This window comes from Corvus cornix, chromosome 7, assembly GCF_000738735.6.
Source record: "Corvus cornix cornix isolate S_Up_H32 chromosome 7, ASM73873v5, whole genome shotgun sequence".
NCBI classification, from domain to species: Eukaryota; Metazoa; Chordata; class Aves; order Passeriformes; family Corvidae; genus Corvus; species Corvus cornix.
The window spans coordinates 1,845,552-1,870,222 of NC_046337.1; the positions used below are offsets into that span (position 1 = coordinate 1,845,552).

The following is a 24,671-nucleotide window of genomic DNA, read 5'->3' on the forward strand; positions in this document are numbered from 1 at the left end:
CTGCAGGAATTTGGGATTTGAAAAAAAACAAGCAGGTATTAAAATCTTACCCAAAACACTTAAAAATAATGTGAAAAATCCAACAAACGGACAGAGCTCAGACAGATCCAAGAGCGCTGGCCCAGCCCTGCCAGACCCTGCTGACAGCTGCTGGAAGCACGTGGAATCTTTCCAGGACAGATCACCTTGAAAATAATCCTCCCTCGAGAAAGCTTCTGATACCCAACGACATAAACCGCGCTCAGACAAACATGGGAAGAAGACAACTGTGAGGGAAAAATTCCTTGGAAAAGCAATTATAATACAAATTATGGCATGGTTTGGGTTGGAAGGGATTATCTAATTCCAACCCCCTCCATGGATGTTGATCAGAGAGAAAAACTGAAGATAACACTGGCATCAGTGAACACAGTTATCAGGTATTTTAGACCAAACGGGACAGAATTCAACACAATGGTTTGGAATTGCTCTCATTTCCTGAAGATTCAGGATCCAAACCCTCAGGTAGGTGTGGGATCAGCCTCGGGAATGAGGCCTCCACTCTCAAATGCATCAAACTGTCCTTGGGACTACAAATACCAGCGGGAATTTGGGTGTGCAGTGCACACTTTTCATTCTTCTATCACCCGAGAGTTTATGAAATTCCAGAGTCTTTCCTGCCTCCAAGAAAAGCCACATTTTACTGGAAGTTACCACATTTGTTAAAAGAGATCTACAGATAAAGTGCATGCTAAAGACATCCCCACAGCTTGCCCCATTGGGTAATAAAAGCTCTGTTCCTCTCCTTGTCTCCGAGTCAAGAATCCATCAGGAAGATGTTCCGGTGTCCAAAAAACTCTGGGAAAATCCCACACTTTATATAAAAATGTACCAACACATTTGTCCCAAGACACCTTTCCATTCACAAAAGCCATGAAAAAATGTTGCTGCAAGGCTTAAAAACCCCTTCCCACAGAGGTTTCAGGTGCTTCTTTTTCCCATAAAACATCCTGTGGATGGATCCTGGATACAAGGATAAATAACCTTGGATTGAGACTGGAATTGGAATTATCCCAGCAACAAGTGTGGTTATAATGTTGCTCCTACTTTTGGAACCTCAACACAATTTTCATGAGGCATCACACGGTTCCCTTCATGTTTTTTGGCAACCAAGCCTGGAAAACCCCCACCCAAAACCCCCTCCCAGCCAAGGAATTCAAATGAAAATGGGAAACAGAAGTGACAGACGCCCAGAGCTCCACACCTTGCACGGGGACAATTTGGTGCACGGTCCAAAGTACCCAACCTGTCCTAATCACCTTGAGCTCATTAATTTACAAAGCTTTGGCCCAACTCTCGGGGCTGGCAGATGATCAAGCTCTTAGTGGATGTGATTCAAACTAATCCACTAAAAGGCATTTAATTCCAGCGAGGAAATCAGGACTTTGCAATTATTAGAAGTGCTGAAAAGTTTTACTGCCAGCACACTTTCAAGGTGAGGGGAGAAACAACATCCAGCTCTGTCCACGGGGGTTTCCCACCTCAAATCCCAGTGCCAAATCCCACCCCATGGTTCTCCCAGTCCCCTTTCACTGGAGACAGGAAAAAAAGCAACTGGATGCAGCCTGTGGTGTTGCTTATTTTCCCCTTTTTCATCTTTCAGATCCCATTTTCAGTAGGATTTCCTAGGGAAAGGAGGATTTTTCCAAGTTACACAACTTCCCACTTGGAGCCATCGAGGCATTTGGCCAGGCTGGATGTGAAGGTTGGGAAGTTAATGAACATTCCATGATGGGAACATCCTCCAGCTGCCTCAGCCAAGGAAATCCTGCACTTCCATCAGTACCTCACTAAACACCAAAAAGACCAACTCCAAAAAAATCCCCAAATCCAACAGAGAAAGAAAGAGAGAAAACTTCCAGGTGTCCCAATCATGGGAAAAAAAATCAAATTACAACCCACGATCAGACCCAAAGCTGCAAAAAGCAGTTTCCTCACACGTGGGGCTCGTGGTGTCCTTGGAGCCAGGAATGTTCCTGGGAAATTTTTTTGTTAAACCGGGTCACTCTCAAGATTTTTATCTTGCCAGTTCCAGGAAGCCGAGGCCTCGTTGTCTGAACACCAACCCAAACACCACCAAGTGCCATTTCCAGCTAAAACATTTTAGTGTGCATAAAACTCTCCTTTTATCAAGCAGGTAAATATTCATGCATTTAACAACACTCTCGGTTGCCTCAATTAAAATTTGCTCCATAAAACACTTCCACAGAAAAACATTCCTGAGGACAAACACCACCCAAAAAAGCCTTTTCCCCTTTTCCTACTTGAATATCAGATCTAAACCCAAGGTGGAAGCTGTTTAAAATCTCTGTTATCTGGGAAAAAGTAAGAAAATAATGATATTAATTTTTAAAACATAGTGAACTCCCCCAAAAATGCTCTGTACTCTATTAAATGTTTAAATAGTGCAAAGCTTGGTTGATACAAGCTGAAAATAGTTTAATAGCAGTGAAACTTCCATAATAGAACTGCAGCTGATAAAACAACTTCAAAACCTTCTCAATCCTTGAAGACCACCTGATGAAGACAGAGATCTCTGTATTTGTGCACATATTTTGTAGAGTTATATAAAATAGATAATTTAGATGTATGAAATAGATATTTTAGAGACATAAAGTAGGTATTTTAGACGTATTTTTTGTACATTTATCCATGGATGGACACACAGTCCTCCTCCAGCAGAGACAGGAGGTAAAATGAGGACAACAAGGCCACTTAATCTTGGGATGCAGGGAATCCACAACGTTTTCACTCCCCACAAACCACTCCTCGTTTCCACCTCCATGGATACCCCAAGAAACTCTTCTCCACCAAACAACCTCCTTGGAAAACAGCTCCACAAAATCCCAGCAGGAATCCCGAGGGTCCAGCTCTGACATTTACGGATGGCTCCGGATCCCAACCCCACGCTCACCCGCTCCTCCAGCGCTGCTCCGCGCCGGCACCGCCCTCGCCGGCCCCTTGGATCTTCCTGGAGAGGAGCCTCTCGGAGGGCTGGAAGCTCCTTAAGAGCATGAACACATCTCAAGAGATATTAACTCTTAATATCTGCAGACTGGCATCTGCTTCCTCGGCAGTTAGCCCCAAATGTACGTCTGGGAAGAAGGAGAGCCCTAAAACCAGGCGGGATTTCTATGAAATCCAGCCCTGCACTGGTTTGGCTTTAGAATCTTGTTATACAAACATGAGAATCCCAGGAAAACAAACTCCCTTTGGCGAAATATTGAAGGTTGGGAAAGCCTGGTCAGGCACAAAAACAAAGAGCTCAGTAGATGTGGCGAAAATAAAACATGCAAAAATAAATTCAACACTGTTAAATATTTAAATATACATAATAACACAATAGAATGGGCCAAATTGGTCATAAAAACACAATAATATGTAAAAAAAAAAGCCTAAAAAATCTGAAAGTTCAAATGGTCTATTTTATTGTTTTGTTTCATATATTTAGATTTGCCACAAGCCTTACACGGGGGCACTCAGACAAATCTCATTCCTACAAACACAAAAATCGACTCTAAATAAACTGCATGTGCACGGCACCGATGAAACCAATATTTGGGATGTGGAATGAAAGTGCTGCCTCTTGGGATTCTGGCCAGGAAAGCCCACGAGACCCCATGACTTGAGCAGCAGATGCACAGAGTGAGGTCTTGAGATGCTCAGATTTCATCAAGGGCTCCCATTCTTCTGAGGACAAGAGCCATTGTTCCCTGTGCCACCAGGGCTCTTTGGGGACACTGCTGATGCACATCTGCCCAAATTAGGTTTTCTTCAATTCCTCAAAAATAACATCTGAAAAGCAACCTGGTGGAATTTGCCACATTTATTCAAAAATGTGTCGGTGTGAAACAACAAATAAATTAAAATCCGCAGGAGGTGGCAGAGAGAAATACAGGGGTTTAAAGGAAGAATATTTTGGTTTGATTGTCCTTCTCCTTCCTACCAACCTCATTTTCAGGTGACTTTGTGGCAGATATTTATGGCATAACTTCACCTTGTCGTCCAGACACACAATATTTACTTTAAAAAGCCATCCTACAGCTGATTAAACTCCAAAAATGAGCTTGTCAAGCCCTTTCCTCCACCAGCCAGACCCAAAAATTCCTGATTTCCGTCATGGGAGCATGAATTTGGTGTCACAGAAGGACAATGAGCTGCAATCACCCCGCCTGCACTCCAGAAGCAGAGCTAGAAAACTCTGGACTCACACTGCAAGGTGATTCCAGTTGGAAATCTCTGCCTGGATAAAAGTATGCTAACAGTGAAAGGGAACAGGGACTGGAGTTAAAAACTTCCAACCCTTCAGGGAGGAGAACGTAATCAGTAAGTAAATAAATAAATTAATTAATAAAGAATCAGAGCAGCAGTTCATGAAATTTCCTGAGGGAAGATATTTTTGAGGATTTTTTAAAAATTGCCCCAGGGCACTTAAAAACCACATTTAATAAGCTCAAAATTAAGCAAGATTAGGAGTGTGCAGCCTTCAGCATTTCTGGACATAAAACACCAGGAAAACACCCTCCTTCCATGAGTTCCACTTTTCCAGAGTCATTTTATTCTCTGCACTACAAACCAATCCTGAATCCAGGTAATTTCCTCTGTTAATCTGGTTTTATGCTTCTTTTTAGCACAGCACATCCCTTATGAGGGAAACTCCCTCCTCGGGACAAACCCCCGGAATTCTGTGAGCTGCCTGATGCTGAAATATTTCTCTTCCCATTTTTCCAGCCAAATCCTTCCAGTATCCACAGGGATCATCCCACAGCGAGTCAGGCACCTGCCTGAGCGTCATAATTCGTCTGCACAGCAGCTCAGGAGATGAAAGCAGAGACACACAAAAGCTCGGGGTTGACTGATAGGAAGTAATTGCAGCCAGAATTCCATGACAGGAATTTATGGAATTCTATTAAAGGCAATTGCAGAGGAAGAGAATGAAAAAAAAGAACCAAAAAACCCTCAAATTTAAATAGAATGCACCAAATTTGATAAAAATATAGGAATGATTCGCATTAAACAAGTAAAAGACATGAAAGAAAAACACGATAAAAGTTTCATTTTAGTAGACGTAATACCTCTCATCTTTTCCTGTCATATTTAGCAGTTTCTAGAGAATATTTAGCAGTTTCTAGAGAATATTTAGCTATTTATAGAGAATATTTAGCAGTTTTTAGAGAGTATTTAGCAGTTTATATAGAATTAGGAAGCCCCTGGAAGAGCTTACTCAGGAATTACACACCGATGGAGCCGCAGGAGGCTTTTTTATGTCATCATCCCAAATCCATCCCAACTTGGAGGCTTCCACAAAGGATTTCCCGAGTATTCCAGCAAAGCCAAGCCCCGGCAGGAGGCACAGCTCCTGCTGAGTGCATCTGCAGCATCCCTTGGGAGAGAGCCCCAGTCTTAACTCCCTGCCCTGGCACTGCTGGCAGCTCGATAAATGGGAATATTGTGATTCACAGGGAATTGCTGGAGAAGGGGCTGAGCTGGGATCACGTAGGCACGACTGGGCAATGAACAAGCGGCCGTTTATACTGAATTTTTCCCCAGTTTAACACGTGCCAAGGGATAAACCGTGGGTTTATTGGATGTACAGATGTCAAAAATAGATATTTATGGGGTTAACAATGATGTGTTGTTGGTGGGGAAGGAGTCCTGCCTCCGGACACACATTTCTCCTGTGAAGCCCTCCAAATTTCCACAACAGGTTTGTAAAAACTCAACGAGGGACACCAAAGTGGACGTGGAAGAGCCCAAATCGCAGCCCTGACGGGAAATGATGATTATTTCTGGGAACATATGGCCACGGAGGGATAAGGACTCTGCTCCTCTCTGAGTAGGTCACACCACGGCACAAAGAAAACAGAAAACTCACCAGGGGGAAAATGGGTCTGTAACAGGAAAAAAAAAGAGGAATTATTCACTTTGTAGGAAAAAAAGAAGGATTTTTGACAAGTCTTGTCATTCAAACGGGAAAAAAAATCACGGAATCCAAAAGAATTTTAAAAAAGAGGTGGAATAATCACGGGATATATTTGTACTTTTGTCCTTCCTCTCCCATTACACCACAAGAAGGGATTGTCCGATGTAAAAACCTATCCAGAGTGGCAACGAGCCACCAGAAATTCTACCTTGCCACCTGCTTTGTGCTGCTCCCGCTGAGCCAAGGTCTGCTGTCCAAAGGCAGATCCCAATCAGCAAGGCAGACACGGCACCTTTCACCCAGGGCCCACGTCAGCCCAGGCCCCACGACTGAAATAACAGTTTGTTTTTGGGCTAAATGAGTTGCTTTTCACTAAATAGGTCTTGCTGAGCTCTATCAAGCCAGACCAGCAGCAGCAGCACCAGATACCTCCAGCTCTCCTGGAGTTGTCCATGGCCGAGCTGGGCCCTTGGATCACTTGACCCCAAGGACTTGCTCTGCCCAGCCCATCCCATCAATGTGACAGACATGAGGTGCGGGAAAAGGAGGGGGGTCAGAACTTCCTGGCCTCAGGTCCTAAAGATCATCTTGAAGGATGTCCAGCGTTAATTTTTAGTGCTCCTTAAATCCCTTTATTCATCCATGCCGTGAGAAACTGGACTGATCAACAAAACATGGGATGCAACTTGGGTTTCCATTGGAAAACGCCAACCCTGCTGAAGAGCAGAGCTGAAAGCAAATAATTTATTCCCTTTCCAAGCTCCGTTGTAACTTATCCTTCACTTTTACACCAGAGAGTGGCAGGAAATCAGCCTCGAGATCAGACACGCGAGCGCCAAATAATGAAACCAGCGGATCGCTGACGCATAAATAAAGTTTTAGATTCACAGGGAACAAATCTCCCTCTGTAACACGGCCAGGGTGACTTTTCAGATGTTTTTATGTCAGCAGTGGCCTAAAAAAAAATCCAGTGGGAACGGGAAGGGTTGGATTCCCTCCCTGCTGGCACCTCCCAGGGCTGTACGGAGGCAGCGGGGTTAGACCTGGGAGCAAGCCTGGTTAAACCCTGTCCTTGGTGTTTGCGTAACTAATGAGTGGATGAGTGGGAATCATTTTATCCAAGCAGTCCTAATGAGCTAAATCATTTGGGGATCATTTGTCTCACTGAGGATTTGTTTTTAGCTCACTCCGCCGCCAAGAAAACGCGGATCCAGTGGAGAAACCTCATCCCGACACCTCCTCCCTTCCAGAGCCTGGACCCTGCGAGCTCATCACTGACCACAATCAAGCAAAAATACCCAAATTTGCGTTTCCCTGCCCTGCCCCCAGCACTGGTTGCAGAGGGAACGGCACCATCGAGTTTCCACAGCAGGAAAACGAACTCCCGGCTCTGAAATCCGCGGGATTCCGCGAGGCTGGAGCGGGATGTGGAGCCAGCCTGACCTCCTGACACCACCAGCGCCAGCTCTGAGCCAGCCAGATCCTCCCATTTCAGTGCAAAATGGCTTTTCCACAGCAATAAAAGCAGGGGGAAATCCAGCAGAGGTTGTTCTAAAGGTATGGTGATGGCCACTCCGGGGATTTCCACCCACTTCTCACTGGGATTGCTGGGATTTACAACAACTCCCACGGAACAAGCTCTCCAAAGCAATAAATAATTTATTTTTATATAGAAAATACAGTTATTGTGCCGGTTCTGCCCAGTGGAAGTTCCCAATCCATCAGCCCAGTGGCTGGTGTGGCCTGGAAATGAATCTTGAAGTGATTCAAAAACAAAATTACCCACAGCCTGGGCTCCTGGCACCGGAAAAAATCAGCCAATACACTCCTGACAATGTGGGTTCCACCCAATGGATATTCCTGCAGGGACTGCCACAATTCGGGCAGGTTTTCATACCTGCCCGTGTTCATTGCCAAATAAAAACTCCCAAAATAGGCAGATATAGAAAAAAATTATCCAGCTCGTTGTATTGGCAAGTGATATGCTTAGGAATGGAATGTAATGATTATTAAGGAATTGTTAATATTCCCTCCAAGTACACAGCACTTTAGGAGGAAAGAGCACATACTCCGGCTACACCCTGGAAATACAATTATTTATCTATCAAATTGATTTAATTTTTCATTTAATTTAATCCAAAACTAGGCTGGATAGGGCTTGGAGCGACCAGTGTCCCTGCGCATGGCAGGGGGTGGAACGGGACGAGCTTTAAGGTCCCTTGCAACCCAAAACATTCCATGATTTTTTACAGAGCAGCATTTTTTAATTAGGGAAGAGGAGTGGGAAGCTTTTTAGCGGCAGCACCGTGATTCTCTTTTACTCCCAATAAATATAATTATTCCCTTTGCTTTCACGCGGAAAACGACTCGTGAAGAGCCACATTTCCGTAAAGCGGCTCCCAGAAAAAATTAAAAATAATGATAGTCATACCCTCAGCCTCCTGCCAAACCCCAGAGCCCCGCTGGGGAGCGGGGCAGGACCAGCCCCGGGAGCGCCTCCATCACCTCTCCAGCGCCAAAAACACCCGGAGCACCCTCTCCTGCGGCTGTGACCCCCAAAAAACAGGGAATTTGAGGGCAGAAGGGTGGGTCCAAACACGGGGGGCTCCTGGAAACCCCTTCCAGCTGCCCCCGGGGCTCATCCCGCCGCTCCCGCGGCAAGCGCGGGGCCGGTTGTGCTCTTGGAACGGAGCGACGAGTTCCCAAACCCAGCTGGAATCACCGAGCCGGGGCTGAACGAAGGGAAAATGGGTATTTCCCTTTAACCCGACAGAGGCACGGGTTGTTTTCCTAAGCACGTGTCAACCCAAGTGACTTCTCGACTGAAAAATAATCGCTTTTTCCGCTGTGACAATAGAGAAAACAATAGAGAAAAACAATAGGGAAAACAGCAGGGGAAAGGGGTAGAAAGAAGGGATTTGGGGCGTTTAAACAGAGACAGGGATGTACCTTTGCCGCCCGGATTTGCCAGCCGCTGGCTCAGGGATTTTCCATCGCGCCCTCGGCGGCCGGGGCAGCCCGGGAGCCGGGAATGCGGGAGCCGGGAATGCGGGACCCAGGGATGCGGGAGCGGGCTGGGCTCGCCTCCCTGCCGGGGCCGGCTCATGGAGCGGCAGTGCCCGCTCTCCTGGGCTGGGAAGGCGAGATTAGGATCTCCGGCGGGCTGGGAATTGTGCTGAGCTCCAGCTTTCCTTCGTGCTTCATTAAAAAGGAGATGCTGCGTTATTCCGCGCCGGTGTACACAGATCAAACAATCAGGCGCTTCTCCTGCTCGTCTTTGTTCCAGGGAAAATAAACTATGGATAGCAAGGGATGAATTCAAAAGCACAGGGAGTTAGCAGCCAAAAGGGAGAGGAATCCTGCGAGCCAGAAACGACCCGAGCACCTCGCCAGCACCATCCAGGAGTGACCCACCAACATTCCTGCCTGTGGAATTACCTTATTCCCAGCAGTTTTTCCGCTCTGCGGGGCTGGTGCTGCTCTTCCCGAGGGTGACCGGCCAGCGAGTTCCAGCTCCCGGCTCCAGCTGGGAGTGTCTGCCCGGCGCTGAATCACCGCCTGATCCCAGCACAGGGTTGCAGAAAGCTTTACCCAAGCAAAACTCCGGCTGCGAGGCTGCGGGGTTTCATCTCGTGCCAGTTTCCAGCGGGGTTTGTTATCTCGGCTGCTCGCAGGTTTTAAGGACGTTAATGAGGTTTATCACGCCGAAGTCACGGCTGTGTCTCGGCAGGCCGAGCACGAAAATCCCCACGTATTTCCAGACCATGACATCACATCTCGGCTCGGTAAAGTGGCTTTTAGATAAGAGGCAATGCCCCCTCCCTGAGAATTCCGAGATAAAATAGTGAAGAAGGGCCGTCTGTTCGCACAGGCTGAAGTTTAACAGCACCGTTTAATTCATTTCGGAACATTAATTAGTCATGCAGAAAGTATTCAAAACAGTCTGAGCACCGATTCAGAAAGGAGCATTACTATGAAATCAGCACTGGCTGCCAGCTGAGAGCTGCTCGGAAAGGCAGGAACGCTCCTGGGAGAAGCTTCACAACCTCTCTCCCACTGCCATCCCCACTCCCAGCACACAAATCAGGGGCTCCACGGCACCACCGGTCTTTCCTGCTCCGTGCTTGCTCCCGTTTCCTCTTCCAGTGGCTATGGGAAGAGCATCTCCAAAATGGAACCTCCCTCAAGCAGGTCTGACACAGCCTGAGACACTTCCGTCCTCTGCCACGCGTCCGCTCCTCTGCGTAACTTCATTTAAATCATAGAATCCCAGAAGATCCTGAGCTGGAAGGGATCCACCTGGACCATCCAGTCCAACCCCTGGCCCTGCACAGGATACCCCAAAAATCCTCCCTGAGAGCATTGTCCAAACGCTCCTGGAGCTCTGGCAGTCTTGGGGCTGTGCCCATTCCCTGGGGAGCAGTTCCGGTGCCCCAGCACCTTCTGGGAGAATAATCTTTTCCTAATATTTGCTCTGTTGATATAAACATTGATCACTCCCTGAAAAAGCTGCAAAGTCAGACCCAAATCTGGAATTAATCGCTTATTATTCACCTACATGGCATCTTGGAGGTGTCCATGTTTTCACCTCGGAGATGTCCATGTTTTCCTCTTAGGGTTACTAAAGCAGGAATATTAATTTTAAAAATTCCTTAGGCTTTTGTATGAAAAATGCTGCAAAACTGAGCACTGAGTCAGGGCCAAGGACAAACCTCCCTACTGTGTCCCAAAATTCAGATAAAGGCTGGAGGAGAACTTGTAAAATTCCTGGAAGGAGGACTAGAAGAACAGGCAACGAATAAAGAGGTTTGGGAAAAACTTTAAGGGAGTAAGGAACAGATCTCTGCGTGGGCAGGGAGTGATCCCTGTCCTTGCCCCGCTGCAGGAGCAGCGCTGGGGTGGTTCTGGACCGTGAACTGCTCGGGCAGGAGATCTGAAAGGCAGATCTGGGTGTCAGGACTTAGTCAGGGCTGGGTGTGGAGGGCAAGAACTCAGTGCTGAGCAGGCACCGGGGTGGAGAGGGCAGGAACAGGGAATTCCGTGTGGGAAGGAAGCCATGGCAGCCCCAGAGAGAGACAGGGATTGCTTGGGCTAAGAATCCCAGAATCCAGAATGGGTTGGTTTGGAAGGGACCTTAAAGCCCATCCAGACCCACCCTGCCATGGGCAGGGACACCTCCCACTGTCCCAGGCTGCTCCAAGCCCCGTCCAGCCTGGCCTTGGACACTTCCAGGGATCACCCCAGGGGCAGCCACAGCTTCTCTGGGCACCCTTCTCTGGGCACTCTGGGCCTGCCCACCCTCCCAGGGAAGGATTCCTTCCCAATATCCCATCTAAATCTCCCCTCTTTTGGTTTAAGGAAGCATCTCCCTGGGTTTTATCAGGTGGCAGCTGCAGAAGTGGCTGAGGCACAGCAAACACGCCATGGTTCTCCAGAGGGAGGTGGCAGCCAGCCTCATCCCAAAAATAGATGGGTAGAGAAAGAAATCTCCTTTTAGAGATCAGAAGAGTGGAACAGACCCCGAGCATTGCTAACAGAGGGTGGACACTCTCCTGACTCAGCTCAAATCCATCAGACCAAGAACCCTCACCTGACACTCGGGATTTAACAACACACCCTAATTATTTCCATATTTATCCACACAGATGCCATGAACAGGAACAGAACAATCTGTGTGCTGCTCTCAGTGCCTGTGAATCATCCCAGTGAATCAATCACAACACACCAAGGAGCTTTAGCGAAGAGAAAAGGAGCAGCAGCTAGGCTCTGAGACAGCAGCAGCAAGATGAAAAGTTTGACAGGACACGCAAGAAATCCCGACCCAGAATCAGGATTAGAAGGGCCACAAAAGCCTTGTGCTCCTGCAGGGAGATTAGGAGGTCAAAATGCCTCGCTGAGAAGGTTTAGATGAATCAATTTATTCCAGTCAGGATCCATAGGAGCAAACCCCTCCCTGCCTGGGTGTGCATGCACAGAGGGATTTCAAGCTTTGTATGGAACCCCATTGTGAAAAGAGCTCATAAAATCATGTCAGTCATAAATAAATCGGGAAGCATTTGAAGACTCCCATACAGAGGTGAGGATTAAAGAAGGAATTGATGTCAGGCTTTGAAAATAAAAAAAAGCTGGGTAATTCTTTGGGAAAGACATCTCTGAGGAGCAGCCAGGCTCCACCTGCTGAGTGTGAGTCCTGATGTGGGGCTCTTGGGGCAGCACTAACCAGAACATCCCAGTAAGTGCTGGGGTGTCTCACGCTGAGCCAAACTGGGCAGTCCTGGAGCATCCACAGGCAGCTCTTAACAGCAATTATTAACTCATTAATTGAAAGCATTCCATGGAAGAACTAACGCTCATAGAGGGTGACTTCATCTCTGGGGTTGTCCTTCTGCTGAGGGACATCTGTTCCTCCACGAGTGCCTTCGAGGGCTGTGCCTCTGCCTTGGGGCACCCAGCAAAAATAGGTTTGAATTTTCACACCTCTTCAGACACTCCCGAACTGGGCAGGAATGAGCCCCATCGGCGTTTCCGCAGCTCAGCCCTTGGCTTCTGGGGCAGCTTTCAATGGCTTTCATTCATTTCTGGCGCCGGGTGCTTCATGAACGATCAGCTCATGGCTGCGGGAGATGAAAGCTGAGTTTCTAGCACAGTCAGCAGCTGCTGGAAAGGATTCCTCAAATTCCTCAGAAACACTGGGGAAAGAGCTAAACTGGGATTAATAATTTCATTCTCTGTGTTCACCAGACCTAGTCTAGTCTAGCACAAAGCTGGGCTTTATCTGTGCCTCAGAGCAGTAATTCTGCTGCTAAATATAACTTATCACTGCTATTTATGGCTCTCCGCTATCAGCATCAAATAAAGCACGTCTGCCTAAATGAAATTTTGCTGTAGCCTTTTTTTTTAAAAGCCTTCTGCCAGTTTTAAACCTTTGCTGAAGCAAAGAGCACCCAGAATTTGGTGTTTCTGGAAAACCAGTTTAGTTATTGCATGTAATCCCTGAAGGGGGATTAGTTCTTGATAAACTTTTGGATTCAGCTCAAGATTTTGGAGGACAAAGCACCTTTGGGCTTGTGGAATTGGGGCTGGGTGTTGGAGCAGCCCTGAGAAGAAGGATTTGGTGGATAAGAGGATGGATATGACCTGGCTCTATGTGCTAGAATCCCAGAGTTGCATCCCAAGATTTTCCAAATTTTGACCCTCCGGGTATCCCCTAATTCCTCCAAACCTCAGGAATTGAGGTGTTTGTGTGCCGGCCCTGGGGAGCATCACCAAAACCCAGCAGTGGCAGCAAGAAAGAGTCCAAAATCGACATCGAAATGTTAAAATTTACATCCAAGCAACACCATCAAAACGTTGAGTTCGGACACTTGGAGCTCCAAATCCGCTACCAAAATCCCGCCAGATTCGCTCCTTTGGGAGAAGAATCCCAAGGTAGTGGTGCTTTACAGGCAAATCACAAATGTGGGGCTGAGGTTCCTGCATGCCCGAACAGTCCTGGGTTTCACCTGGAATTAGTGACATAATTAACAACTTTTAATAACCCTCAGCAGATGCTCGGAGCCAGAAGGAGCAGTTTAAAGACTGAATTTTCCAGTCCTGCAGAGGGAAGAAAAGAGAAAATCTGTGGTGTTGCTGGTCTCCAGCATCTGACTGCTTTCCCAGTAGTAAAACTGGGAACAGGTTATTCAATCCCAGTGTTTTAGGAAGAACGGGATAGACTGGGAGTTCCTGTGTCCCTCATTTCACTCCAGGCTTCCTGGTTCGAGAATTATTCAAACAGAGGGAAAAATCTGATTAATTCTCAATCCTAATTCCATCCAGTTTAACACCTCAACCAGCAAAGCACCTCAAAAATAAAAGGAATTCAGCACATCCCTTAGTTTTCCATGATAATTCCCAAACAGGATTCCTCTTGGACATGCCTGTGAGAGGAAATTGATAGAACAAAACACATCTCTAGTTCAATTAAAAAACAATTAATACCTCAAATAAACAAGGAAATATTCCAGGGAAGAGTGAGGTAGGAAAGACAGGCAGGTGAAGGAAAGCTGGAGGGGAAAAACAGGAATATTTCAAGGGCACAGAACATGGAGAAACAATTCCAAGTTGGCCAAAGAAGATGTGGGAATGTGGAAATGTTCAAGGCCAGGCTGGACGGGGTTGGAGGTTTTGAGGTGTGTGGTGTGTTGGAACAACACCCCACAATTTATAAACTCCCCTTTTAATGTGCCCATCGAGAACAAGATTTCAGCAAACAACTCACGGGGTGCTTTTCCTGCTTCCTTGGCCAGGAAGAAAATTCCAGAGGCAGGGACTGAGCATAGAAACTACGGCCGTGAGCCTTCTTGCTGGATGAAAAATGCTCCGCAGAAGGAGCGCTTCTGGATCAGCAGCAGCTGGAAAAAAACATGGAATAAAGAAGTTTTTAAAAGGGAACCAGTGATGTAAAAAGGGGTTAATTTTTTTCCACAATCTTATTTCTTTTTGCCAAAGGAAGGGAGACAAATGAGAGGAATGAAAGAGACCCTGTTTCCCTCTGATTATCTGCCAGGAGCAGCAGCGCTTTAATTCCGAGAGTGAAAACCAGTGAGGAGCCCAAGGAGGGCTTGGCTTGGAGGCTTTGGGGAATTTCTGGTGGAAAATTGGGAATGAAGCCGATGGCTCCGTATTCCATTCACTCTTCCTCTGGGATTGGCATAAAAATGCAAATATAGGAAAGCTCCTAAGGGGCTTTTGACAACTTTTGAGGATTTCTTGCTTTTTTTCCTCTTTCCACCTGGCATTGGAGTACTCCAGCATTAAAATTCATTTCGCTTCAACTCCAGCTGTGGATGTTTCATCCCTGGAAGTGTCAAAGGCCAGGTTGGATGGCGCTTGGAGCACCCTGGGATAGAGGAAGGCGTGGCAGGGGGTGGAATGGGATGAGCTGTAATATCCCTTCCACCCCAAACCATCCCGGGATTCTGTGAAAATAAAATAACAAATATCTCTATTTTTTTCCCTGTAATTAAACTCCATCCAGGAATTAAATTTTTTATTTTTTAATTTTTTTAATTGTTTATTTATTAATTAATGAATTAATTTTTTTTCTGAGCTTAGTTAAAAAAAAAAAAAAAAGAAAATAAACAAAAAAAACCAGAGGAAAATCCATTGGGAAAATCCTTTAGAGTTAAGATGTGAATGGTCCAAGCTGACATCTGTGTTCTTCCTACCTTCTCCAAATACATGAAAACCCCCCTTGCTGATGATGTCAGCTTGCTTCGAGAGCGCACAGCAGATTTATTATTTCCTTTAGGAAAAAAATGCACTTTGTTCTTCCTACGAGATCATTCCCATCAGCTGCAGCGTGCCAAGAGAAGCTGCTTTGGGAAGAAGCCAAGAAGATGGAGACCATGTGGGGGACCCTAAGCACAGACTATTTATGGGCCAGGGGAGAAAATCTCGGTGTGATTTTGGATGTCTGTGTTTGCTGTGAGTTAATGAGAAAGTCTGGGAGCCTGAGAAGTCTCATGAAGAGATGTCACTCCCAGATCCCATCTTGGTTTCTTCAATTTTCCTTTAAGCTGCTCCCAAGCTGGCTGAAAAGAAATCTTTATGAGAGAGGATGAGAGAAGCATTGGGAATTTTGAAGGCAAAGATGGCCTGGACAGATTTGTTGCAGTTATTTCGCTCTTGTGGTGAGAACTGACTGTGGCAGGGCTCTGGAAGCCCAGCTGTGTTTTCTTCCTGCTGTTCCCGTGGTTTTTTGGGATGAGCAGAGAGTTTCTGGGATACAAATTCGGTGTCAGTGACCCAGAAGGGGTGGAGTCCCCATCCCTGCGGGGATTTCAGAGCCCTGTGGATGTGGCACTGGGGGACATGGGCAGTGGTGGCCTCAGAGGGCTTTTCCAACCTAAAGGGTTCTGTGATTTAAGTGATGCAATCAGAGCTGAGTTACCTGCCAGGAGCTTCACCAGCAGGGCTCCATCCCAGATTCCTTGGCCATTCCCTTGTCCTCACTCGGCCCCAGGATTGGGAGAACGTGTCCAGTGTGCTCCTCATTCCCAATTCCAGGGTCCCTGCTGAGCCACAGCCATGCCCTGCAGGTCCCTTTGGCTCCTGGCACTGACATCAAACCAGGCTGGAGGGGAAAGCTGCAACATTCATTTAAGAGTTCAGCTCAGTCCTTGCTGCAAGCCCAGGTCTGGAAGCAGTTCTGAACCGAATTCCAGACTGGTTTGGGTTCAAAGGGATCTTAAATCCCATCCCATCCCACCCCCTGCCATGGGACACCTCCCACTATCCCAGGCTGCTCCCAGCCCTGTCCAACGTGGCCTGGGACACTTCCAGGGATCCAGGGGCAGCCACAGCTTCCCTGGGCAACCTCCCCACCCTCCCAGCCAGGAATTCCTTCCCAATATCCCATCCATCCCTGCGCTCTGGCAGAGGGAAGCCATTCCCTGTGTCCTGTCCCTCCATGCCTTGTATACATAGAATATTATATAATACATAAACTATATTTATAACATAACCCCAACTTCACTTCTTTTTTCCCCTAAATTAACAGCAATTCCTAGGGAATTTTCCAACGGGAGTTGTGGCATTGCAGCTGTTCCAAGGAACCCTCTCATCTGCCAGGTGGGCAGGCAATATTTGGAAGGATTTACAAGGAAGGAGAAACACAACTTCCTCTCTCCGTTCCCTCCCCAGGACCCTTTCGTGTCCCAGGCACGGAGCCGAGCTGTCTGCTCCTCACAGAAACCAGAGCAGCTGGAAAATTGCATCAGTGTAGAGATAAATCCCTCACCTGGGAGAAGCAGGGATCCACAGGAGCAAGGAGGAATGTGAGATGAGATCTCCCACAAACGCTCCCTGATAGTAACTGGGCAACTCAGAACGCTCCCGACCTGCACAACCCCACTGAAATCCAGCCCTTTCCCTCGCAAAAGTGCGGCTTTCCACATTTTTTTTTAATTGGGATGCACAGATATCCTAAAAAAAATCAAAATGGGCTTTTGTGGTTCTTCCTGGAGTATTAAAAATTCAGATTTAATTTTTTTTTTTTTCAAATCTTCGCTACAAATCTCCAATGGCGAATGTGATTTATTGCTTCCCTGGAAGTGGAAACTTGTGGGAGCCAAACCCTTCTCACCTTTTTTCCTGCTGATAATTCTTTTGGCACATTTTCAAGCTCATTAGCTGCCACTTGAATGATTCTGTTCCTAAAATAGCACCGTGGAAACTCATTTTCTCCGGACTATTTTCATCCCAGAAGATTTTTCATCACCGAGATGACTTCGTTTCACGGAAAACAGAACAGCTGAAAAAACTCCCTGTTCAAGGCAAATGAATTCTCTGGCAAACAGCAGCAGCTGTGGCTCAGGAAGGGGAGAGCCAAGGATTTCAGTCAGGAATGGGAATGCTATGAAACCCCTCTTCCATGGTCCAATCCAAACGGGAATTGGATTCAGGTGGGATTCTCACAGGTTTAAATGTATATATCTCCCTGGCACAGCTTTCCAGAGCAGCTGGGGCTGCCCCTGGACCCCTGGCAGTGTCCAAGGCTGGGTTGGACATTGGGGCTTGGAGCAGCCTGGGACAGTGGAAGGGATCCATGGAATGGGATGGGCTTTAAGGTCCCTTCCCAATCCAAACCATTCCATGTTTCCAGCATGGTTTCAGGTTGGGATTCAATCCAATTCAGTCCAGCTGGCCGCTGGAACAGACTCATCAGAGGGGGAGAAAGGCTCTGGCGATCCTGATCTCCAGTGCTTCCCCAATTCCTTCAGCCTCACAATTTTCCTCCTGCTCTTCCCTGTGTTTCACCTCCCTGTCCTGCTTCCCAGAGCCTTCTGCCCTGCAGACACCCCCATCCTCCCACACCATGGATTTAGGAGAGGCCGGGAAGGAGAGAGACAGAGAGAAAGGGGCTTAACCAGCAGAGAAGGAACAACATCAAAGGGAGCAACAAGAAAGAGCAGAGCTCAAACCTCACGACATCAGAGAAAGGTCCAAAGGGTGGGAGCTCTTCAACCCACGGACATTTCCTGACAGAATCACAGGGGAAGTTCCTTAAAAGTTGACAAGGAACAATCCATTCAGCCTGTTCACAAGAGAATCATAGAATGGGTTGGAAAGACTTTAAAGCCCATCCCATTCCCCCCCTGCCATGGGCAGGGACACCTTCCACTATCCCAGGCTGCTCCAACCTGGCCTTGGACACTGCCAGTGCAGCAAAAACTCCTCAAACCAGACAGGAACAACTTTACAAGGATCAGCAGTCCCAGCCCTCTTCCAGGGATGCAGGACACTCCAAGCAGCGTTTGGGAGTTCTAACTTGTTTTCCCAACACATTAGTGACTGATTTATCTTGTTAATCTGAAAGGCTGGGAAGAGATCCCTGTCTTTAAGATTGATGGTAGAAAGTGGAGGGGGGTGGGGGAACGTGAAACAAAATGCCTTCGAGAGCAATTTGCTCATGCAAAATGATTCATGGGTGATGTGATATTGATGGGGGGATTTCTGGAAGTATTCCTGCAAGATTTAGGAGTCAGTCCTATTTTCCTGGGCCTCAAGTGGAAGGGCATTGTAGGAGAGGTTGTCCCATAATCAAACCCGTCACTGCTCTCCTTTGCAGCACCTGCAAATCAAAAAATCCTTCCCTCAGCCTGAACTGATTTAGAGGTGAAGGTTTTGGTGAGTGTTGAAAAGCTTTTAATCCAAAAACCTCCTCGTAATTACCAATGAACTGCAAAAGAGGGGTTTTTATTCTTCCCTTCATATTATAAATTATTATAAATTATCATAAATTAGGCTCTGAGCAAACCAAAGCCAGAGCCTGTGCAAACCTGGTCTTAACTAAACACAGACTTCCCGTGGCAAGGAATTCCACAGGGAAGGGGTTCAGGCCCTCCCCTTCCTCCGGGTGGTTGAGCCCCAGTTCTGCAAACAGAAAGGAAATTGTCATTCCCATGGATTTTTGGAAATCATACCTTCAGGATGCAGCCTGGATTTCACAGCGAGGGGGAAGGCAGAGGTGGTGTCATCATCCAGAGTGAAATCAGCACCTTTGGCTGTGGCATCCCAAAGAATCAGATCCCAAATGGGAAGGGGTGGAGGGAAAAGCTGCTTGGAAGCACCAAGGATTAACCCCAATACACATTGGTCCAGCATGTTATTAAACACAGAAATGTATTTAACGTGTCTGATTTTCACTTAGGGAACTGCTTAACAGCCAGCAGTGCATCTTGCTTCCCTGGAATGAAAAATGCCATTTTTCCCCCCCAAAATCCCCTTTCCTATATATTAGTGGAGCACAGCCCAGCCCTGATTTCCTCCAAGCCAGCAGGGCAGCCCCTTTAATCATTTTCAGCCTCTTTAAACTCATTTTCAGCCTCTGAAGCCCATGAATAACACCATTGTTGCCCCCTATCAGTGTTCAACGCTAGGGTTACACCACTTTGGGAAATCAGCAGCCTTGGGATCACCCCTCCTCACCAAGAGCAGGTTTGAGGCTTTTAAAGGCATTACAGCATACCAAACAAACCACAGGAAAATTAAAGTATCTCTAATTAGAACGAAAAACATGGATTCGGAGTGGCTGGGCAGCAGGAAAAACACAATTCCCTCCACACAACCAGCCTTCCATGGGCTCTACCTCCGTGGATTTATTGAGTCCAAGCTAACAATGGGAATAGTGAGGGGATCCAGGCAGGAAACACAGAGCCATTGAGGCCTATCGAGGGTTCCATCATCCCGATGTCCGACGGCACATTCCTGCTCTCTTGGATTTCAGCAGATACGGGGGGAAAAGTTGAGCAAATTTGATGTAATTGCCGTGTACTTTGGAGCTGCATTTCCCAGGAGCAGCGTGACATCCAGCTCTGCCATCCCTCGGGATCATCCCAGAGCTTCCCCAGCACTGCTTGACCTTGGGTTAGACCAGGAAAAAAAATCCAAAATATTTAAATTCCTCCCCTTCCCGGCAGATTTTCCTGGATTTTGGGGTGAAACTCATGTTGTTGCATCAAGCTGGGGACAATCAGAGGCAGGAGGACCAAGCCAGCCAAGCTTTTCACGTGAGACAAATTGCTCTGGGTTTATTTGCCAGGAATTTCATGTTCCTGCTGGTTGTCCCCTTTGAACCTGGGCAGGATTAATCATCAGCTTAAACCTCTCCAAAATCTGCTCCTTAACGCACCTCTGGCAGCTTCAGCAATAAAACCACAGGGATTCATCGAAATTATGCTGATTTTTACTCTCTCTGGGCAACACTTCCAGTTTTCCCCCTGATTTACATAGCATGGACCAGACTGGAAAGGTGGATTTGGTAATTTTGGGGGGTTTTTAAAGGTTATTGTAAAATACAAACTGCAGCAACTTCAAAATCCAACCCTGTTTGTTATTGAAAGTGAGGAGAATTTTAGCCACCTCCTCCCTTCTCTAGTTCACAAAGGATATTTTGGGACTTCAATGTGCCAGAATTTAAATTTTTAATGCCAGGAGTTACACAAAACTGGCTGGGATGACGAACAGGTCAGCTTATTGTAGCCCCTGGCTTAATAATATGAATATTTATTAACATTTTAAACATTTTTATTTATTTATAGATTATTTATCTATTTTATATTTGTTTGATAAATGTATTTTATGTTCTTAGATGTAAAGTGTTTTCTAGTTTTATTTATCTACTTATTTCAATGTTATATATAATCCAGTATTAACATTTTAACGTTATTCTTTACGAATGTTTTTAACATTTATAACTTAAAACGACATTAATTAATCGTTAATTAAACTAGACTTGTTGCCTTCTAATCCATCCCCTCTGACACACAAATATTACTTTAGAGAGAGCAAATACAGACAGAATTACACAGTGCAGCTGCAGGAGAAGAATTAAAATTACCCAAGCAATCAAGCTACTCATTTTAGGGGTTTTTTCCCCAAAATCTTTGTGAGGAGAAGCTTTTCCAGAGGTCTAATTACTGCTTAATCCTTGGGAGTATCGGGGATTTAAACAGCTGGATCTGGACATCAGGGCAAGATTAGGTTTGATGTCATCAGCTCTGGTGAAATCTGGTTAAAGCGACCAAAAATCCCTAATAAAATCCCATAAAAGTGGCACAAAAGAACACCAGGATTTGCAGTTTGGACAAACAAATGGGATTTTTTTAAAAAATAGTCTATTTTAATTTATTCTTCTACCTGTAGAGGCACTTCCGAGTGAAAAACCAAAGCAAGCCACGAGAATACAGCAAAAACAGATTTTTTTTTCCCTCCAAAGTGGTTTTCCTTACAACCCTCCCAGTCTATTTTCTGAAGTTTGGGGACTTTTTTGGCAGATGGATCCTTTTGCTTCATTTTGTGAGGGAGAAGGAAACCTGAGAGTTTTTAGCCTGAGGCCCCACATTAATCCTTCCCTTTTTGAGAGATGTTGGCCTCCAGCTTTTGGCCAGGGAAAAAAGCAGGATAAAGCCCACGTGTCCTTGTTGAATATATGGCTCGGGATGTGGGAAAAGGAGCCCACAGAACCTAAAAAGAGCCAGAAAAGTGACTTTAAAAAGCCTGGAAAGAGCCTGGAAAGGGCCTAAAAGGAGCCTGGAAAGAGCCTAAAAAGAGACTAAAAAGAGTCTGGAAAGGTCTGAAAAGAGCCTAAAAAGGGCCTAGAAAGGGCTGAAGAGAGCCTGAAGAGAACCTGAAAAGAGCCTAAAAAGAGCCTAAAAAAAGAGCCTTAAAATGACCTAGAAAGGCCTGAAAAGAGCCTGGAAAGAGCCTGGAAAGAGCTAAAAAGGGCCTGAAAAGAACCTAAAAAGAGCCTAGAAAGGGCTGAAAAGAGCCTGAAGAGAACCTGAAAAGAGCCCAAAAAGAGCCCAAAAAGAGCCCAAAAAGAGCCTGAATCTAGCCTAAAATGAGCTGGAAAAGGGCCTGTAAAGAGATTTAAAAGAGCCTAAAAGGAGCCCGAAAAGGAGCCCGAAAAGAGCCTGCAGGGATTTCTGCTGGGCTTCAAAAGTGCCTCCAGCCTCATCTCAAGGTAAAAAAAAAGATAAAACATTGGAATAATCAATCAACACACAGGAATGTGGTGCAGGAATGAAGACACGGAGAGTTCTGGAACCTCCATCAGTCCCACAGCAGCTCGTGGGGAGGGCAGAGGGATGGAGCCGCTCTGGGATGAGAGATCCCTAGAATGGTGTTTAGGCTCCATTTTGGCAGCAGCCAGGATATTTATGGAAGCTGCTTTTCCAAGGAAAGATGGATAACAGGGCTGCCAACACCTCAGGCAGTTTGGGACACGGCAAAATCTGCTCTGAGCTGATGGCAAGGATGAGGTTATGAGGGAAGTGTTGTGCTCCCAATAGACACAGGGCTCTCTTGGAGCCTGTAAGAAATCCTAGAAGAAATCTGAAATAGCTATTAAATAAATATTTAATTATTTAATTATTCTTGCATTAATGGGTTGCCCAGAGCAGCTGGAGCTGCCCCATCCCTGGAAGTGTTGGGAACAACCTGGGATAACAGAAGGTGAATCTTCCAATAGGACGATCCTTAAAGTCCCTTCTGCCCCAGACCACTGTGATTCCATGAGTCAAAGTTGTCCCTAAATTCCTTCCGTAGGATGAAAGGTGTAAATATAATTTATTTCATTTATAATAAGGCCTGAAAAAAATTAATCTATTAATTATGCATCCATCCATCGCTTTTATCCATCAGATTTTTCTTTTATCCAAACCACAGATATCCTTCTCCAAAAAGTTCATACAAACCACTTTTTTTTCACCAGAAAAGTAACAAAAAAAACCCCAAACCCACTGAAATCCAGGCACTTTTCCTATCTCCAAAATCATCTCCCCGTGCTGGATTCAGGGCAGAGATTGACGGCGCTGAATGGCAGCCAGGGCCGGGGGTCACATCAGGGAGCTCTGAAATTCCCTGCCTCAGGACAGCAAATTCCAGAGCAGTGACAGGGAAGCTCAGGGATAATGACAGCTTTGGATGGGCTGCTGACAGATGGAAAATTGTCCCGTTCCCCTGCAGTGCCAGCGTCCTGCTGGAGAGGGGAATTCCCTCTGGATAAAGCATTTTCTGGAATTCAGGTGTCTCTGGAAGCATCACCAGCTGTGCGTGTCAGCGTAACTGGGATGGGCACACTCAGATCCCAAACTGGGATGGGCACACTCAGATCCCAGTCACAGCTGGGATGGGCACACTCAGATCCCAGTTACAACTGGGATGGGCACACTCAGATCCCAGTCACAGCTGGGATGGGCACACTCAGATCCCAGTTACAGCTGGGATGTGCACACTCAGATCCCAAACTGGGATGGGCACACTCAGATCCCAGTTACAGCTGGGAGGTGCACACTCAGATCCCAAACTGGGATGGGCACACTCAGATCCCAGTTACAACTGGGATGGGCACACTCAGATCCCAGTCACAGCTGGGATGGGCACACTCAGATCCCAAACTGGGATGGGCACACTCAGATCCCAAACTGGGATGGGCACACTCAGATCCCAGTCACAGCTGGGATGGGCACACTCAGATCCCAAACTGGGATGGGCACACTCAGATCCCAGTTACAGCTGGGATGGGCACACTCAGGTCCCAAACTGGGATGGGCACACTCAGATCCCAGTCACAGCTGGGATGGGCACACTCAGATCCCAGTTACAACTGGGATGGGCACACTCAGATCCCAGTCACAGCTGGGATGGGCACACTCAGATCCCAAACTGGGATGGGCACACTCAGATCCCAGTCACAGCTGGGATGTGCACACTCAGTTCCCAGTTACAACTGGGATGGGCACACTCAGGTCCCAGTTACAACTGGGATGGGCACACTCAGGTCCCAGTCACAGCTGGGATGGGCACACTCAGATCCCAGTCACAGCTGGGATGGGCACACTCAGATCCCAAACTGGGATGGGCACACTCAGATCCCAGTCACAGCTGGGATGGGCACACTCAGGTCCCAGTTACAGCTGGGATGTGCACACTCAGATCCCAAACTGGGATGGGCACACTCAGATCCCAGTTACAACTGGGATGGGCACACTCAGCTCCCAGTCACAACTGGGATGGGCACACTCAGATCCCAGTCACAGCTGGGATGGGCACACTCAGGTCCCAAACTGGGATGGGCACACTCAGATCCCAGTTACAACTGGGATGGGCACACTCAGATCCCAGTCACAGCTGGGATGGGCACACTCAGGTCCCAAACTGGGATGGGCACACTCAGCTCCCAGTCACAACTGGGACCTACAAACTCCCACCTTCCCCGAACTCTTCTCGCCCTGTCCCAGCCAAAACGGTTTCAGGTTTCACATCCAGTTCCCACCCTGGAATTCCAGGATGAATCCCTGGGCATTTTCAGTCCCCACCACTGGCTTTAAGGAACATTTCCTCAAGTCGAGTTCCCTCACGTGTTTTGCCTTTCCTCCCTCACGGTAATTCCCAAATTTCCCAGTAATTGGCTTTTCCAGAGCCTCCCTCTCCCCAGGCTGTGCAGGGACAGCTCAGACACCGCCAGCTCCCCACCCTTCCTTGCTCCTTCTCTCCCCATTCTTCCACATTCCCAATCCTCCTTTTCCAGCAGGATTTCCCTTTTTTCCCGCATTTATTTTAGATTATTTTTCAGGAGGAAACCAAGCTCCCCAGAGTGTTGCAGCTCTCCTGATGCTCCAGGAGACGATTTTGGCTCAGGATAAAAAGAATCCCAGGATGG

At 46.9% G+C, this 24,671-nt stretch overlaps 1 protein-coding gene across 5 annotated transcripts in view; it reads right to left on the reverse strand.

Moving 5' to 3' along the window:
• LYPD6 (LY6/PLAUR domain containing 6) overlaps positions 1-10,164 on the reverse strand; it is a 32,147-nt gene extending 21,983 nt beyond the window's left edge. Inside the window, exons 1-2 of one of the 5 annotated variants that reach the window (XM_010407192.4) lie at positions 9,401-10,164; positions 8,912-9,160 (exon numbers count right to left, since the gene is read on the reverse strand). The gene's annotated coding sequence lies outside the window, so the exon portion shown is untranslated. Of the gene's footprint in view, positions 1-5,278; positions 5,481-8,911 lie in introns of those variants that run through there. The other 4 variants (XM_010407191.4, XM_019290499.3, XM_039554832.1 and 1 more) reach the window with 4 other exon arrangements.
• Positions 10,165-24,671: the final 14,507 nt, after the last annotated feature.